Source organism: Paroedura picta, chromosome 7, assembly GCF_049243985.1.
Source record: "Paroedura picta isolate Pp20150507F chromosome 7, Ppicta_v3.0, whole genome shotgun sequence".
In the NCBI taxonomy this organism is placed as follows: domain Eukaryota; kingdom Metazoa; phylum Chordata; class Lepidosauria; order Squamata; family Gekkonidae; genus Paroedura; species Paroedura picta.
This window is the reverse complement of record NC_135375.1, coordinates 85,588,179-85,608,354: the sequence shown is the minus strand read 5'-3', so window position 1 is coordinate 85,608,354 and position 20,176 is coordinate 85,588,179.

Sequence of the window (20,176 nt, the reverse complement as noted above, 5' to 3'; positions counted from 1 at the left end):
CGGGACCACTGTCATGCACTTTTGAGGCTACTTCCATGATGAGACAGAGTGCTTGTCAACATCCGGCAAGTGTAGTACCGTCTGCACAGAGGGGCAGAAAGGAGTAGGATCCAAACTAGCATCTAAAAAGGATGCATGGGATTTCTTCCTTTTCATTGGAAGAGTTCTTTCTGCTGATGACACAAACTTATTTTTAAACTGGAGGAAGGCTTGTCTTTTCATTAGCAGGGCTGCTATTGCAAACACAGCAAGCAGAGAGCTGCTAGCATTTGCAGGGTTCACTCGTGTGTGCATGTCCTTCTTTTAAACCTTGGTCAGTGACGTCTTTCTATGTGTGACTGCACAAAGATCTCATTGTGCTCCAAGCCCTAGTCTAATAATGACTATTTCCCATGAGCACCGTATAAAGAGGCAAATTGAATTTGCTGTATGTGTTTCAAGAAGATTTCTCGATTCAACTTCTGTGCCACGCTTCATCTTTAAAGGAAGAAAGAGGGAGTTTGCTCAGAACCATCCCTTGGAATTTTACCCAAAGAGCAAATAAAAGCAAATTTGATAATTCTTCCACATTTGATCTGCACATACAGCAAAATGAGGGGGTACAATTTTGAAGTGATAACCAATGATAACCAATGATAACCAAAAGCAGTAACTACAAGAGTGGGATGGGTGGGATGCTGGGAGGCCAAGGGAAAGAAAGAGGCTGAGCACAGCTGTGCAACTATTTAAATAGGAGCACTTGGGTGCCCCCTTGCCCATCCAGGGGCCAGATGGACAACCAGTCCTCAGCCTCTGCAGGACAACCAGTCCTCCCACTGCCAAAACATGGGGGAGCAAAATGAGGGGCCCCCGGAACAGCAGGAAAACATGCTCTGCAACTGCTTCTGGCCATGCCAGACCACGGCATCCCCAAGTAGCTGCAATCTGTAGCCTGATTGATTGTTGGCCACATTTATAGAGAGAAGATATCTTGCACAATGATACACCTGGAATTAACTCTGACTCATATTGAACATCCAGTATATGAAAACCGCTCTGAGCCTTCGGGTAATAAATGAATAAATAAAATAAATAAATAAAACTGAATTAGCCTGATGTTCTGAAGCAAAGATAAACTGAAGTCTGAAGACAAATAAAGCAGACGGCTTATTTACAAACACATGCCTGTATTCATCAATGTAGAACGAAGTGAGATCCAGTGCAATACAGAAGTTAAAGTTCTGAATTAGGACTGGGGAGACCCTAGATCCCTAATGAGCCACAAAGACAACCTTATAACCTTGGGCCAGCACAACCACAACCACTGGTAATGATGTGAGTTTTCGAGAGAAATCTTGGAGGAAAGGTTCAAGTTGAAATTTGAAAAGCAAATCCACCTTTCTGCTTCAAATGTATTTAACAGCAACATGTGAATAACAGCAAAAGAAAGCAAATACCACATGTACAAGCCTGGACCATGTAAGTGAACTGAGGTTTGCGTAGGCTTCAGAAATGACATTTATTCAGTCTAACAGGATTCATTTGCAGCACAGCAGTCCTTTCACATATAGATAAACATACTATATTAACCTAGTGGGACAGACGATTTTTCTATAAGAAAATATAGCTTTGGGAAGTTTTTCATTTAGAAAAATTTTCTGCCCTGCATCACTGTCTCCTATTATTTATTTATTTATTAGATTTATAGACCTCCACTCTTGGCACAGCCAGCTCATGGTGGCTTACATAAAAAGATAAAATCTACATAAAACCCGATACAATTGACGGGGGCAACAATCAGAAACCTAGACTCCCCTGCAGACCCTTGTCTCTTCTGCTAGCAGTTGTTGTACCCTGATAGATGACCCCAGGAGATGTTAGCCTGAGGGGGAGTACAGAATGCAAAAAGGAAGGGAGGGACCCAGTCTTACTACCTTAGTCTCCACTAGGCTTGGGCACTAGAGCGCCCGAAGCAGCCGGTCTCTTCCAGCGCAGCGCAGCGAGCGCCGTGCCACGGAGGGGGGGGGAGGCGCAGGCACTAGCGTGCCAGTGGGCGCACACAGAGATAAAGAGATAAGTGGCTCCTCAGATAGGTAGGACCCATACCATGTATAGCCTCTAACAACAGTGTATGTTCTCCCCGCTTCTGGGATATTCCATTATCTTACAAATCCATGCCCATGTATCTCCAAATTTTGGAGACACACCAGTTAAGAAGAGCATTTCTAGTAGCTCGCTTAAACATCTTTCCTTCAAATGTCTCCCGAGGTAGATTTTTGAAGATCCCTCCTCAGGAGAGATACTGTTTACATGGATGTAGTGTCCCTGACACGTTGCACCATATACTTTTGGTGTGTCCTAAGTTTGAAGTATTTTGTCGCCTGTTAGCTAATCATCTGAAGAAATTGAAATCCAGCTGTGTTAATGAGAAACACTGTATTAAAATGATATTAAATGTGAGGGACAGAGCAACTATTATAAAAGTAGCAAAGTTTTTACTGGCAATTTTAAATGAAAATCTTTTATGATAGATTTTACATCTGAAACTGTTTGAAAATTTCATTTTATGCTTTGCAATTTTATGCCAATAAAGGTATTCTGATTCTGATTCTGTACAGCCTTAAGGGTCAAAACCAAAACCTTGAACTTGACCCGGATAGGAGCGGAGAGAGACCTATATATTCCACCCTTCTTATCTCCTTGGAAGAAAGGAGACTGCCTTCACTGGCAGTCTTCAAGCAAAGTTGGATACACACTTTTCTTGGATGCTTTAGGATGCTTTGGGCTGATCCTGTGTTGAGCAGGGGGTTGGACTAGATGGCCTGAATGGCCCCTTCCAACTCTATGATTCTATGATTCTATGTTTCTATGATTCTATGATTCTATAAAAGAGATCAAAATGGTTAAGAATAATACATTTTGTGTCATCTAATAACTACAGACATTTGGCTTATGTTTTAATCTTCAATTAATGTTTTTGTTTAAGAAAATATACGAAGCACAGAAGTTGCCAACTACTGAGCCTTTGTGCACTTTTCAGATTTTAGGAGCAGGCTGCCAAGATGGTGGTGCTAATCACAAAATTTTAGGAGGCACCAAGCCAACTGTTCTCTGATGACAGCTATTTCCAAATGGGTGATCCTTACAGACACAAAAGCAATGTGCCTTCTGCTCCAATGAAGTGGAGAAAAGCCAGGATTATCTCGAAAATTCTAATTTAAGGCAGAAACTTTGCTAATAAGTAATGAAAAGGTGGAAAGTCTAACAGACTTTTAAAGGATATGCATTTGGTTTCTCTTCCTTTGATTTTTTTCACAGTCTTAAAATGACTGAATGGCTTCTTTTTCATTTTACCTAGAAGAGAATGTGGTTCCATAAAACAAATTCCATGGGTTCCCTAGCGGGTGTTGCTGCCTTAATATGTAAAACTCAGCCAGTTCTATAAAAGCTAGTTCTCCTGGTTTTAAGGAGGCCATTCAGATTATGATATAAGCAAACAAATTATAAACAAACAGATTATAATATAAACATTCCCCATTTAAACACTGGGATTCTACTGATTTCAAAAAGGGAAAACCCATTGGTCAGTGTTAGCCTACCTTCTGGGCAACTACAGTTTGCAGGTCAAGTCCACAGAGGAATTCTTATGCCGCTGAAGTTTTGATGGTATGTGTGTTAGACCCTGCTTAAGGAACATTTGATTCTGGTCTATGGACAGGCAGACTCAGATAGATCTGTGCACAGGAACTGTTGCAGATTTTCTGGCGGTGGATCTTTCCACCATGGTTCAGGAATGCTTTCTGATCCATTTTTTTTAGTACTCTACACAGTTATTTGATGATATTTTCTTCATTTTTTTGAACAGATTGAAACTTCTCCAGGAAATGGTGGGAGTAGCATTGTGGTTATAACAAGAGGCAGCCAATCAGTGGAGCAGACAAACCTCTTTGGCATCAGACCAGAACAATAAGCTTCTGTGGAGTTCCATGAATGTGCTTCCATCATGAGCTATCCACACAAATTATGTATGGCAATTTGTAACCAAACATGCAAGTAGGAGACTCAGAAATAGCCTTAGTTTTCTGCTTGCCTAGAATTATAACACGCCACTTTTGTCTACCAGAAGGAGTCTCAAAGGGGCTTACAGTCGCCTTTCCTTTCTTCTCCCCACAACAGACACCCTGTGAGGTGGGTGAGGCTGAGAGAGCCCTGATATCACTGCTCGGTCAGAACAACTCTATCTGTGCTGTGGCAAGCCCAAGGTCACCCAGCTGGCTGCATGTGGGGGAACACAGAATTGAACTCAGCTCACCAGATTAGAAGTCCCCTCTGCTAAACACTACACCAAAATGACTATGTTTGCATTGCTGGTCTGTATGCCAATAAAGGCTTTCTGAGTCTGAGTCTGCATTGCTGGTTTATAAGTATTGTAACCCTACTTCCCCCCTTCAAGGATCGCTGCCTTGTTGTGGCAAGGGGGCTTGCGTAGTTCAGTGAAGCTATGAGCTATGCCGTGCAGGGCCACCCAAGACGGACAGGTCATAGCTGAGAGCTCTGACAAAAGGTGATCCACTGGAGAAGGAAATGGCAAACCACTCCAGTATCTTTGCCATGAAAACTCTATGGACAGTTCCAATAGGCATAACGATATGACGCTGGAAGATGAGCCCCTCAGGTCGGAAGGTGTCCAATATGCTACTGGGGATGAGCAGACGGCTAGTACGAGTAGCGCCAGAATGAATGAAGCGGCTGGGCCAAAGCCGAAAGGACGCTCAGTTGTGGAAGTAACTGGTGGCGAAAAGACAGTCCGATGCTGTAAAGATTTTTATTCCATAGGAACCTGGAACGTCAGATCCATGAATCAAGGCAAGCTGGACGTGGTCAAACAAGAAATGACAAGACTGAACATCGACATTTTAGGAATCAGTGAACTAAAATGGACAGGAATGGGTGAATTTAATTCAGATGAGCATCAGGTATACTACTGTGGACAAGAATCTCGCAGAAGAAATGGAGTAGCATTCATAATCAATAAGAGAGTAGGAAAAGCAGTCTTGGGATACAATCCCCAAAATGACAGAATGATCTCAGTTCGAATCCAAGGCAAACCATTCAACATCACAGTGATCCAGGTCTACGCCCCAACCACTGCTGCTGAAGAGGATGAAGTTGATCAGTTCTATGAAGCCCTACAACACCTTCTAGAAGCAACGCCCAAAAATGATGTGCTTATCATCATGGGGGATTGGAATGCTAAAGTAGGAAGCCAAAAGATAACCGGGATAACAGGCAAGTTTGGCCTTGGAGTACAAAATGAAGCAGGGCACAGGCTGGTAGAATTTTGTCAAGAGAATACAATGGTCATAGCAAACACTCTTTTCCAGCAACCCAAGAGACGACTCTACACATGGACATCACCAGACGGTCAACACAGAAATCAGATTGACTATGTGCTCTGCAGCCAAAGATGGAAAAGTTCTATCCAGTCAATAAAAACAAGACCAGGAGCTGATTGTGGTTCAGATCATGAGCTTCTTGTTGCAAAATTTAGGCTTAAATTGAAGAAAGTAGGGAAAAGCACTAAGCCACTCAGGTATGAACTAAATCATATCCCCGACGAATACACAGTGGAGGTGACAAATAGATTTAAGGAATTAGATCTGATAGACAGAGTGCCTGAAGAACTATGGACGGAGGTTCGCAACATTGTACAAGAGGTAGCAACTAAAACCATCCCAAAGAAAAAGAAATGCAAGAAATCAAAATGGCTGTCTGAGGAAGCTTTACAAATAGCTAAGGAGAGAAGGGAAGTGAAAGGCAAGGGAGAAAGAGAAAGATACACCCAATTGAATGCAGAATTCCAGAGAAAAGCTAGAAGAGATAAGAATGCCTTCTTAAATGAACAGTGCAAACAAATAGAAGAAAACAATAGAATGGGGAGGACCAGAGATCTTTTCAAGAAAATTGGAGATATGAAGAGAACGTTTCATGCAAAGATGGGTATGATAAGGGACCAAAATGGTAGGGACCTCACAGAAGCAGAAGAGATCAAACAAAGGTGGCAAAATTATACAGAAGAACTATACAAGAGCGAGCTTAACATCCCTGATGACCACAATGGGGTAGTTACTGACCTGGAGCCAGACATCCTGGAATGTGAAGTCAAATGGGCCTTAGGAAGTCTGAGCAACAATAAAGCTAGTGGTAGTGACAGCATTCCAGTTGAACTATTCAAAATCTTAAAGGACGATGCAGTAAAAGTGCTACACTCAATATGCCAGCAAATTTGGAAAACTCAACAATGGCCACAGGATTGGAAAAGGTCAGTTTACATTCCAATCCCAAAGAAGGGCAATGCCAAAGAATGTTCAAACTACCGCACCATCGCACTAATTTCTCATGCTAGCAAAGTTATGCTCAAAATCCTACAAGCTAGGCTCCAGCAATATGTGGACCGAGAACTTCCAGAAGTACAGGCAGGATTTCGAAGAGGCAGAGGAACTAGAGATCAAATTGCCAACATACGCTGGATCATGGAGAAAGCTAGGGAGTACCAGAAGAACGTCTACTTCTGCTTCATTGACTATGCTAAAGCCTTTGATTGTGTGGAGCACAACAAATTGTGGCAAGTTCTTAAAGAGATGGGAATACCAGAGCATCTTATTTGTCTCTTGAGAAATTTATATGCAGGTCAAGAAGCAACAGTGAGAACTGAACATGGAATCACTGACTGGTTCAAAATTGAGAAAGGAGTTCGGCAAGGCTGTATACTGTCGCCTTGCCTATTTAACTTGTATGCAGAGCACATCATGAGAAATGCGGGATTAGAGGAGTCACAAATTGGGATCAAGATTGCAGGGAGAAATATCAACAACCTCAGATATGCAGATGATACCACTCTAATGGCAGAAAGTGAAGAGGAACTAAAGAGCCTGTTGATGCGGGTGAAGGAGGAGAGTGCCAAAGTTGGCTTGAAACTCAACATCAAGAAAACAAAGATCATGGCATCCGGCCCTCTCAATTCCTGGCAAATAGAAGGGGAAGAAATGGAGATAGTGACAGATTTTATTTTCCTGGGCTCCAAGATCACTGCAGATGGGGACTGCAGCAAAGAAATTAAAAGACGCTTGCTCCTGGGGAGGAAAGCTATGGCAAATCTAGACAGCATCCTAAAAAGCAGAGACATCACCCTGCCAACAAAAGTGCGTTTAGTCAAGGCTATGGTCTTCCCAGTTGCAATGTATGGCTGCGAAAGTTGGACCATAAGGAAGGCCGAGCGTCAAAGAATTGAGGCTTTTGAACTCTGGTGCTGGAGAAGACTCTTGCGAGTCCCTTGGACTGCAAGGCGAACAAACCAGTCAGTCCTAGAGGAGATCAGCCCTGACTGCTCTTTAGAAGGCCAGATCCTGAAGATGAAACTCAAATATTTTGGCCACCTCATGAGAAGGAAGGACTCCCTGGAGAAGAGCCTAATGCTGGGAGAGATCGAGGGCAAAAGAAGAAGGGGACGACAGAGAATGAGGTGGATGGATGGAGTCACTGAAGCAGTAGGTGCAAACTTGAATGGACTCCGGGGAATGGTAGAGGACAGGAAGGCCTGGAGGATCATTGTCCATGGGGTCGCGATGGGTCGGACACGACTTCGCACATAACAACAACAACAAACCCTACTTCATTGTATTGAAGGACCAAGTAGCAGTGCAGCCCTGGAAAGGGAAGCTGGGCAGCAGGCCTGACTATCTGCTCCAGCCATTGCAACAGATCAGTACTGTGAGATTGTGTATTTGGAATCATTGATCTCAGAGCTTAAAAATTCTCTTCTTTTGTTCATAATTGTAATTCTTTAGGCCAACCAGCTGTCCCTCACACCTAGCTGAAAGGTGGCTCTACTTTTTCTCAAATTTTGTGACAGCAGAATTCAGCAATTTCCTGCTGTGCTATCTAAAGAGAAACAGCCCAAATTTAATTAGAAAAATTGAGTAAGAACTGAAAGTGACTTTCCTGTGCATAGCAAAACCTTACTAAACTGGAAAACCACAGAAATAGGGCCTCTAGAACCATCTTTCCAACCATGCAGGATGTTACCTAGAGGGGTGCAGTCAGACACTGCTGATGCTAAAAGTTGTCTGAGTTACTTGGCATCTCATCTGGTAGACTATATCCAAGGCAGTCAAAACCTTCCTGGGACAACTTCCAGATCTCTTCATGCTGTGAATTAATGGAGCTTGCTTGCCTAGTTTTTAAAAAATCCCCCGGGAAACAGCACTTTCTCCAGTCAATCTCAGCTCTGCAACTGGCCAGGAAGTTACCTTGGACAATCTCAAAATCTTTCTTGGAAGGAAGGGAAATTTTAAATTGCAACCATCCATTAGCTTGGCCATTTGCCACTGCAGGCATGCTGTGCTCGCTGCTCTTCACATCTTGGAACTGACACCTTACTTGGATTATGCAAGACCCAGTTAGCCAGACCTGGCTGGCCAAACCCTGCCTTCTTGACTAGCTTCAAAGCCCGTCCCTAAGAACAGGCCTTGAAAGGGTCCCCTCCCCTGGGCCCTTGCCTGGCAGCTTAAGGCGGCTTTGGGTGGCAGCTCGCAGCCAGATCAAGTGGAGCGGGCATGGGCTGGGCAGCTCCTTAGCAGGCAGTCAGCAGGCCAAGAGGACCTCATCAGCAAGCCCTGCTTAGCAGGCCAAGAGGCCCTCGTCAGCAAGCCCTCCACCACAACCCTTTTCCCAGGGCCCTCTCCTGTTACCTGCTGCTGGCTCCAGGCACTAAGGCATCTGAGAGCAAAGAGGCTAGAGTCCATGGATGGAGGGTGGGAGCTGCAGAGGCAGGGCTAATCACGGCAAAGCTGGCTGCACCCTGATTGGCCCTATTCCAACTTGGACAACTGGATACATCCCACCCCCTAGGCTGTTTCACAAATATATAGAGGAACAACAATGGATAAGGATATACGAGCTAGCTTTTCCTTCATCCTTTTACCTTGGGGGAGGGTTAGTAGGGGAGGGAAATGTTTGGCCACAGGTGGAGTTCAGGAGAAATATGTTGTTCTGCATTCTGTGCAGTTTAATGTCCAACTCTTGCACTTGCTGGTTATACTAATTGGAGAATGTTTCCCAGTTAGTGTTGCACAGAGCAACTCTGAATTTTCATATATTTGCATACAAGAGGGCAGAAGTGATCCCATACTTGTTGCAATGGGAATTTTCCTGTCCAGGGAGTATCACAGGTACTTCTCCCGATGTTATTTGGGTACACTTGCCAACTGATCAGCTCTGTGGTAAACAGCACATTGTGAGATCATGTCTGAACTTCTTCTGTCCTTGCAATAACTTAAATAAAAGTTGATTTTTTCGATCATGGTGCATCTCTTCTTTTCTGGGAGTATTTCTTTTAAAAGGTCATACAGAACAGTTTCTTTAATTAAGAAACAGTTGGCGAGCCAACCTTTGATGCTTTTGTAATACAGAATGGTCAACATTCCTTTGGATTCAGGTCATGACAGTGAGGAAAATGCTTTGATTTATATTCCACAATTGTTTTTAGGCATTAAAACTACAGACCATGGCTTTTCCCAAGAATGTTTGCTGGGTATTCTGTTTACTTTGTAACTACCTACTTTGTGTACCTCCTTTGTGCTATATTAAACTTGATGCAAGGAACATTTTCTTGCTTTGAACGTCCCTAGGTAAGAAAGTTTCTCCTCAGTCGTGTCCTTTTGGCAACCTTTAAATATTTAATATTCACTGTTTTTGACATCACATCATTTTTTTAAAGAAAATCAGTTTGTGAATTTCATTTTCAATATGCTTTCCTCAAACTTAAACTTTCCACAACTTAAAATTCATATCTCTGGATACCCTAGTAAGATATATCCCCTCAGCACTACCATCAGATCAGTTCTTGTCATACCAACATCTAAGCCTGTTCCCATGGTTAGGAAAGATTTATGGGACTTTTACAAGAGTTGCTTTCTGAAACGAATTATAGTCAAACAGATACCTTCTGCTTGTTATCAAATAATAATTGGCTAGTGTGGAATTCCTGGATAATGTTTTTATTTAAGTAACTCAGGGCAAAGCCCATTGTATCCAGGAATACAACGGGAGCTAGAGCTTGGCAGTGGGAAGAGGAAGGGGAGGGGTTGTCCAGTCTGTAAGGGCATGAGGTTGCATGTGTGTGTTGTGTGGGAGGTTGTGGTGGCGTGGTGACAAATGAGGGTGTGGAGAGATGGGTGTCAAGAACCTGTGGTTTGAGGACTGACCTTTGGGAATTGTGGCATAGTGGTTACAGATGAGCTTTCCAGATCCATGCCTTCAGATACGTGAAGGGAAAATCAGACTGGAGACACTTCTTAGGGGGAAATTACATGGCAACCAATTCCTCCCAGTTCTGCATTCAACGTGATTTCCCTTCTTCTGTGAATTAGGCCACAGACACCAAAATGTCCGACATGCTTCTTTCACGGTTGCTCCTTAAAAGATGAAGAGCTGGATTTTTGTATCCTGTTGTTTACTACCCAAAGGAGTCTCAAAGCAGTTTACAAACACCTTTTCCCTTCATCTCCCCACAATAGACCTGTGAGGGCTGTGGGGCTGTGAAAGGTCTCAGCTGGGGAGGTGCCTCACCAAAAACTCCATATTCTGCTATGCATCTGGAGCGATTGAGACAATAGATCACCTTATCTTACTCTGTGATCTCTGGCTTAAATTTCTCCTGAATAAATATCAACTGACTGTTGAATGCTGTGTGATCTCATTTTTGTTGGCAGATGCCAATCTAGAAGTAACACATTCCGTTGCCAAATTTCCAGGACTTGTGTTTTCTCTGTGCTGTTAGCACATTTTGCATTTTATCTTGTATTAGTTTTGACTTTGCTGAAGACCTTTGGTTTGAGGAGCGTGATAACAAAAGGAATGGCTCTCAGTGAAGGTTGAGTGCTGCCATTGGACTATGAGAGAAGCTAGCAAAGGGCAGCAAAATGTTATGTTTGCCCACTGGAGCTGCCATTTGGGTTTTTCTGCCTCAGGTAGTATGTTTTTTTTTGGGGGGGGGAGGTTTGTCTCTGCATATGTTCTGAACCTGCTTGGCTTTTGTGAAACTTTTCCCAAAAAGTCGTTAAATATACATATTGATATGTATTTCAACATTCTGGTCTTGTCCCCTTACCTCATTAAAAGCAATGCTTGTGTTTCCACAAAGAAAGAAAACTGGAAGAGAGTTTTAAGGGGGGGGGGAAGAGGAAGTGCGGAGGCAACTGAGTGGATGTGCAGGAATGGACAAATTGAGCAAGAGGAGAATGTCGCAATACATAGCCGTTAATTATCACTTGTTTTTAAGTTTCTTTTATTTAAAAAATATATAGTTCCCAACAAAGTTTCAAGGTACAACTCTTCTTTAAGACTTTCCTCCACTTTCTCTCACAATTCCTCACTGGGTTTTCTGAAGACACAATTTCCTATCTTACAATAGTGAAATTATATTATGATGATAATCTTAGGAGGCCTTGGTTAAATCCTTTACTATCCCCTAAATGTCCATGTGACATCATACTTCATCCCCAAATACTTGCACTGCTTTATCTGTTGCTATACTATAATAAACATCTCTGCTATACCAGTTTAAGCTCATGGTTCCTGGTTGTGCAAGGTCCAGTCCCATTCTGCCCTCTACCCAGGAACTTTATTGATTATTGGGTCAGTTCACCCAAAGCCTTAATTTCTCAACATACTCTTTTATGTGACTGCGTGCTTTCATGGAGGAAATCTGATCAGAATTTCATGGTGGTGGAAGAAGTACTGACATTAGCAGAAGTAGTTCCTTCATGATTTCTTTTCACCCATGACACCCACAAGAATCTTCTGTTTCCAGTGCCCAAGATTCCTGAATCACACTAACAGTCATTTATCTGCAGGGGTTCCATAAAGCCATAAGTCACAGCCTCAAGCATCCATCTCCTATAATGAAAAAACTCCAAATGAACCCAGGAACAACATAAACTTTGGTTATAAAAAACAAGTTAATGACCTGTATTAACAACTTGGAGCCAGAAAGAATAATATTTGTTTCCTCATTAACAAAGTTTAGTTAAGGAAGAGGTTAGCTCCTGAGAAGACATATTCCTCAAGCAAACTTCAGATGGACTATGCAATATGTTAAGTTCACTGAGGAAATAATTACCTGTGAGTTATGTTTTCACCTCTGCCCTCAACTCCATCTGTGCATGCTGGTGGTTTGGACACTATCACATCTGTTAATGTAAAAGGGCTGCTGTAATACAGACAGTGTCAGCAACATTTATCAGTGATGAATTACAGATTGTGTCCACCTCAAATAGGGAATACATTGATGAAGGAGACCTGATAAGGATAGAAATATGAAGGCTTTATCAAGTTCATATGGAGCTACTTTGAACTTTGATTACAGATTCTTTACTATATACAACATCTATAATGCACATCATAATTAAAAGGAGCACTTTCCTGTCTTGCATTGCATCTAAACAAAAGAGATGTAATTTTAAGAAGGTCACAGAGGATCATCATCTATCACGCAAAGAATATAGCAAATAGGTACCCTTCAAATAGAAGGAATTCTTTAATTTCAGTTTTGGAACATGCTTAATAAAGGCATTTCAATAATTTGCTTAGCATTACCTTAATTTTAAAATTGGACTGTGTGCTTTAAAGTTGGATGGCATTGTACCTTAAAAAGCATTTTCAACAGACAACTTCTGTTATCTACCTTCTACAATTTGAAACAAATCGGTGTAGGCGATCCTAAATTGGATTTAAGAGGGTTCCTTCCTTCGGTGTTTTCCGATATTAGAACTGTTTGTGTTCCATTGCAAAATGAGAAACCTCCCAAGTAATCTTTGTCTGCAATTTTGCCTTCCCATCCTCCATTATTCACAGTAGCTGTTGCTGACTGCATCAATCTGATTTGGACATCAAGGCTCAGATTCTTAGCACATATAAATCATTCTATTCTTGCTGTTGCTTTAATGGCTTGTTTTTTAATATTATGATGTGGTTTTTTTTAATTGTAAGCAGCCTTGAACAAGACTTTGAAGAGGCAGCATAGAAATATAATAAATAAACCAACAAATGAACAAACAAAATAAAATGCATAATCGCATCAGGCCTTGCTAAGTTCCTCCTCCCTTGTCACCAGTGGGGGATGGGGCATAGGCCTGCCAGATGGGTAACATCTGGTGATTTGGAGATGGAGCCTCAGGAGGACAGGGACCTCAATGGAGTACAATGCCAAAGAGTCCACCCTCCAAAACATCCCTTTTCTCTAGAGGAACTGATCTCTGTATTTATTCATTCTGGGATTTATATACCTCCCTTTCTTCAAGAAAGATGATCTGTAATTCCAGGGCATCCCCAGGTCCTACCCTCCTACTGTAGCCCTAAATACTGCTTTAGAGGATGGGGAATTGCCACAAATAGCATGCATACACAGACAAAAAAATTCAGGATAAATCATCTTCAGGATTCAATCCCATGGTAGATAATACCTCTTTAATGGAATCACCTGAAAGGGCCCCACCTATAATTTCCTTTATCTGTATCTTACTGAGGGCACAACTAGATAATACAGCCTCCCTAGGGACACTACAACCATTTTACAGTGGGGATTTTCTTGAAACCATGCAGAGTAGTGACAGGAGCCCCTCCTCTTCCCATACCATGGTCCTGAGCAGGATTAGGGCCCTACAGCATTTTTAAAGCAAGAGAATGCCTGCTGTAAAATGGATCAGCGCCTCCAGGTTGTCCTGGGGTGCCATATCATACTGTTATGCCCCAAAATTGCATTGGAAGGAACCATGGAGAAGAAACTGCATATTGCTGTAGTCATAGAAACATGCAAATTGACTGCAAGAGGAATTCTGGCTTCACCATCTTTGTAATTGCACCCTGGAAAAGTAAATATATATCAGAAATGCTGGTAAATTGTACCAACATGATATCATGTGGGAGAATGCCCTGTCCAGCCCCGCAGCGCAGCGAAGCTGACAGGGGCATTTGGTGTCCCTGCAGGGACACTGTAGGCTAAGGGAGGCCTCCATTATGCAAGGGGCCCGCGGCATCAAACAAAATGTGGTATGCATGTTGGCTTGCTGCGGGCCATCTGAGGTGCTGGGTCGGGGCAGGGCTGGGTGACGGCTGGGATGGTGTCAGTCAGCATCATGCACAATTGGGGATTAGCCCCGCTGTTCTGCTGCCACCAGCACGGCTTTTCCGCCTCGTGTGTAATTGGTCATAGTGAGAAACAGCATTCAACCCATCCTAGTGATGCATAAAAACATTCTACCTAGTATATTGTTTATAGAAGATGCTGAATGTTTCTGCAGAGCATTCTGATGAGTAGAAGAAATAACTTGTAAACGATAGCAAAGAACAGAAACAGCCTTAGCGCAACAGGGGTTAATAAGCTGAATTCGATAGAGATTTTGCTGTTCCAAAGGAAATGGGTTATTTTCAAGGAAGAGAACAACACATGCCGTTGCGTGGCAATCAAGAGACACTTTGGCTGTATGTTTGATGGGGCACTTTTGTGAGCATTCTTGGCAAGTCAGAAACCAATATGAGCAGATGGAAGTACATCTGCAGGGTGTCCATAGCCAGGCAGATGTTCTGCATTGTGCCGGTGTGTGAGAAACATTAATAGAAAAGTAGCATAATTGGGTTATCATTTCAAGCAAGTGTCTCAAATGGTCTTTCTTCCCTTGTTTACCCCAAAGCATGGCTTCCCTTCTGAAGACCGTAGAGGAGTACACCACTCATTCCTTTGGAGAAATAAGAAAATGAAGATAAGTCGGAATGCTCTGTATAAGGAAGATCACCATGAAAACCAGAATAAAATCTGAGACCAGAGCTATATGCCCAAACTATCCAATTTCTGTGGCAAACAAACACCAGATGGATATCTTATCATTGATGAACATTGCAGTAGCACACGAACGCATATCCAGAATAAATTATACAAACTGGCACATATTGGTAGGTCTGGACTTTTTGGTATATTTTATACCATTTTGTGGTTTTGCAAATTCTATGCTTTTCTTTCTTAAGCTTAAACCCAACCTAGCAAAAAATTCCTTCCTTGGCCACTCAGCACTTAACACCCACTCAGGGCAGCTGTCCCACCCCTGAGTGCCTTCTCCTCCAACTGGCTTGCCTGTCTGACCAGCAGCCAGCCAGGAGCCTTCCACACCCCTCCCCTGACCACCGACTCCTCCTTCAACTTCCCTCTGAGGCTCAGAGGCTGCAGATCCCTGTTGCATTGAGAGCTCCCTGTGCTGGTGAGTTCCCTTCCCGGGGGTCTCCAGCCTGCAGCCTTTCCAGGTCTTGAGGGGAGGGAGAGGCCATCCACAGAGTTCTACCCCCCCCCCCAATCTAGCTCCCATTGTATTCCTCAATGCAATGGGCTTGGCCCCTAGTGTATTATAATTATGTTAACTTGGAGAAACTGAGTGCTGACATTTAGTAGTGATTATTCTTATGGTATTGGGAGGCCGACATCATATGTCAGATAATTTTGACAGTAACCAGAAAATCTGAAGGTCGAATCCTATTGATAAAATGTTTTACATGTTACTTGGACAACAGTCAAGCACCTTCCCAAGATCCCATTCACCAGGATTATTGACTCTGCTTATATATTACAACTGTGGTAAGGATAATCAACTATGCATAGCCAATGCAATGGTGTGGTTGGAATAGGATCTGGGGGCCATGTTTCAAGTCCCCACTCTGCCAGTCATTTTTTCTCATCTAGTCCTACCTCACGGTGAGGGCTATGCAGATAAAAATGCTGGAGAGGAGAATATTGTTAGAAGCTACATTGGTTTACCATTGGGAAGTAAAGGTAAAAGGTAAAGGTATCCCCTGTGCAAGCACCAGGTCATGTCTGACCCTTGGGGTGACGCCCTCTAGCGTTTTCATGGCAGACTCAATACGGGGTGGTTTGCCAGTGCCTTCCCCAGTCATTACCGTTTACCCCCCAGCAGCAAGCTGGGTACTCATTTTACCGACCTTGGAAGGATGGAAGGCTGAGTCAACCTTGAGCCGGCTGCTGGGATTGAACTCCCAGCCTCATGGGCAGAGCTTCAAACAGCGTGTCACTGCCTTACCACTCTGCACCACAAGAGGCTCTTGGGAAGTAAAAGTGGGGCATAAAGCTCTAAATCAATAGAAAGAAGCCACTTCTAATGTAAGGTGACCAGATTTTAACATTAATAAAGCAGGACACCATTGACCAGGGGGGTTCTTGATTAAAAATTTGGTCTATATGGAATAACAAAAAGTTTCATAGAACGCATAGAATGCAAAAATAGTAATATATATTTTTAAATTTCAACATAAGTACAATTTGCCAGGTACCCCCAGATGTCCCTCCAAAAGTGGGACAATCTGGTCACCTTATTCTAATGGCATCAGGACCCTTCACTTGTATGCCAGCTTTGAGAAGTAGCCTGGTTAAGATCAGAAAGTCAGAGAAGATAAGCTACAGTGGTTCAAGTGGGAAAGAAAAAGTCTTATGGGGTTATGGTAGCAATTATTGAAATAACGGTATCATAGGCCAGAAAATGGTCATGGACTTTGGGAATCTTAAAGGAAGCTGAAACCCAAGAGAGTTAAAGGAACAATATCCTTCTAATCATTTGAAAACATTGATAATAAAGAGTGATTAAGAGAGCTGGGTTTCCTGTTAGAACTGGGATATGTATTTTTTGTGCATGCATGTGAACCAGATTCTGAAAGGGGAGGGGAATTAATTCCAGATGAATCCTGGTAGAATGAGCTCTCCTACCTGGTGGAATGAGCTCTCCAAAGAGCTGCAGGCCCTACGGGAACTTTCTCAGCTTCATAGGGTTTGCAAAACAGAGCTCTTCTACCAGGCTTTGGGTTGGGGCCAGTGAACGATGGAAACCATCATATGGTGGACTCCCTAAAGTAACACCCCCCTCCGAATGGAAGACAGGGAGTCAGAAAGCAAGACCAACAACTGGGGAGCTGCAATTTGTAACTCTTTTTAACTGAGTTTAATTGTAATTCATATACAGTTGTGAGCTGCCCTGAGTCAGCAATACTGAAAGGTGTGGTATATAAATTTAATAAAATAAAAATAAATATAAATAAAATAAAAATCATAATGTGTAGGAAGAAAAATTATGAAAGGACAGTGGTCAGAAAAGTCAGCCATTCTCCTGTAATATTGTTTTGGTACTTAAATAACATGTCGGTCTGATGGAAGGGCCCCAGTGCAATTAAGAAATCTTTTTATATAAATTTGCTGAAGAAAGTTGGCCCATAGCCATAACATCTGTTTTTTTTTCCTTTTTTCCTTCAGAGTAGCTCTCTCCACTGACTCAATTTTCATCCTTAAAGCAGATGGCACAATATGCCCCTCAGTGTGTATGTTCTATTTGATGTCCTTAACTATTCATTTCCATGCTTTTAAGTGTTTGTGTTTTGTAAATAACTTGCTAGGTAATTACAGTGTTGTCACTTAGCAACCTCATCTGGGGATTTCTGGAATGGAGCATGGTTTTGGAATGCGGTGCTAAATGGAATTTCTTGTTGCACTTTGCAGAGCCATTTCTGCAATGTTAAAATAAATATGGTGCACTAGCCCCCAGGAAGCATTATGCAGCGTACAGCCTAAGATGAAACATGCTGATGTCTGTTATAGTTGAAACCCAAGACTTTCCCAGCATTCCCGTAATGGAACAGTTGCTGACGTTGAACCAGGAGGAGGAAGTTTTGAGATTCAGTGATTGCAATTCTGCACCCTCTTCAGCTGCTTTCAGTCCCTTTGAAGTCAATGGGACTGAAGAGCTGCTTCACTTGTGATCAATTGATGCCTGCAGCTTTTACCAGTAAAGTATATGTGTGAATGTGTCTTGCATTTAAGGCAACAGGTCTACCGCCTTATGCTCAATAGAGAACATCAGGAATCAACTGCTAGAGTGCATACCACCCACAATGTTCCTGATAGCCTTCAGTCTATGTGGTCATCACTTGGTACAAAAAGAGAGGCCTTCAAATCTTCCATGCCTACAGTTTGTGTACAGGTTTTTGCAAAAGGTATATTAAAGCCATAGATGCCAGAAAAGGCATTCATTGCTTTCTTCACAGGCACAAACAACTACATGCATTGGAGCATACTGGAAGAATTGTCAATGGCAGTGAGCACCCGGTATGCATTGTTATAGTGTCTGAAAAGGGCCATTGAGCTGGACTCAAGGAATGTATACTTTACACCAGTGGTCCCCAACCTTTTTATCACCAGGGACCGGTCAACGCTTGACAATTTTACTGAGGCCAGGGGGAGTATAGTCTTTTGCCGAGGGACATCACCGCCCCCACCTGAGCCACTGCTCCACTTGCTTTCTCCATGGCACCCCTGACTTCCCGCTGCCCGCTGGGGGGCGCTGCCAGCAGCAGCTGTGCAGTGCCACGCTGAGGGGGAGCCCCAGCCATGGCAGCCGCTGGAGAGCACCAAAGGTGAGCTGGTGGCAGAGTGGCAGGGTAGCCCCTGAGGCAGCAGCCGGGGAGGAGGACGAGGAGGAGCCGCGGCCCAGTACCAACTGATCCATGGACCGGTCCCTGGCCTGGGGGTTGGGGACCACTGCTTTACACTATGTGAGAGCCTGGCACTGATGGAAGAGTCCCCATCTAGCAGATGAGCATAGTTGGAGCCAACTCAGTATATTCCAGTTATCTGTACCTGCTGTCATCCTCTGCTCCTGTCATGTGCAGTAAGCAAGTTTTTCTGTGCATCTGTAACCAAGTTAGCCCTTTGCCACAGCTCCACCATTCTGGACAGAGGCACTTAAACTCTGATGCATGCCTTTTAGCACAAATCAGATCATCACCACTTTGAAACCAAATATTGGAACGTTGGTATAAACCTTGGAACTTTCCTAAACAGTGGACTATTTTGAATTTGAACACTATATTCTGATTGAATTCTGAAAAAAATTGAATTCTGAAATTGATATCTGCTTTACGTTCCCAAAATCGTTTTCACTTTTGTTTCTGTTGTTGACTTTTAATGGGTGCTGAAATAATTTAGCACTTTTTATAAAGTCATTGCTGACAGCAAGTATTCAAGTGTAGTATTACAAGGGAGATTTTGCCAATATTCCTTTCAAAAATAGACTATGCCCATGTGAATCGAGTTCTCCTGACACTATTCAACATATTTTACTGGATTGTTCCTTGTTTATTGTCCAGCGAAGGCATATTATACTTTTTATACCAAAATGGAGAAACCATTCAAAAGACCTGATGTGCCAATTTTTATTGAGTGATAAGGATGCTGATGTCACTTATTATGGCTGAATTTCTGTCTTCAGTTTTTAAATTCAAACAGATTGATGTATCTTGACTATCTCTGTTTATCTTGCTAATCTGCTTTATGCCAATAAAGGTATTGTGTTGTGTGTATTCAAGTGACCAAATAACTAGTGAATGACTGGGCAATTTTTGCCACCATTGTTACTTCATTCTCCATTTCACCCAAACACCTGAATCCTTACAATCATCTCTGGGAGTCAATCTTCTGAGGGAGTCATTCTTAATTGGATCAAGGACATATGTGATTTGTGGCAAATAAACATGCATATATTCTTAGATGCTTCTCATAATTAGCTTGCAAACTTTCTGAGAAGCACTACAAAGGGGGAAAAAAAGCATTTGTCTGTCCTAATATCCCACTTTAGAAGCAACTACGGAATTCAGTCCTTTCCTGGCCAAAGGCTCTGTGGTTGCTCAATATATACCACTGAAGTGGTTTCAGAAACCTTTGTGAAAACTTTACTTGTTTAATTTAGCAAAAGTGTCCCATCAGCTCTGTAATATAGAAGCAAAGATTTGTCTACAGTCTCAGAGTAATTGGTATAAGGACAATTATAATTCTTAGTGTTATTTGTTTTACTCTTACTTTAGTTACGAATGTCCTGCTTTTTCCCCCTTGAGGACCCAAAGTGTAAATTAAGCCTATACATTCAGGGGGTTACACATGCAGCACTGAGTAAACAAAACAGGTTATGCACATGAGAGAAGATGATGCTCATTCCATTACTGATTGATAATCCTTAAGCTGCATGACATGCCTCAGCTTTTTTTTTTTTTTTTTGAAGGGAAGATCTGGGGTTTATAGATCAAAGTATTTTTACAG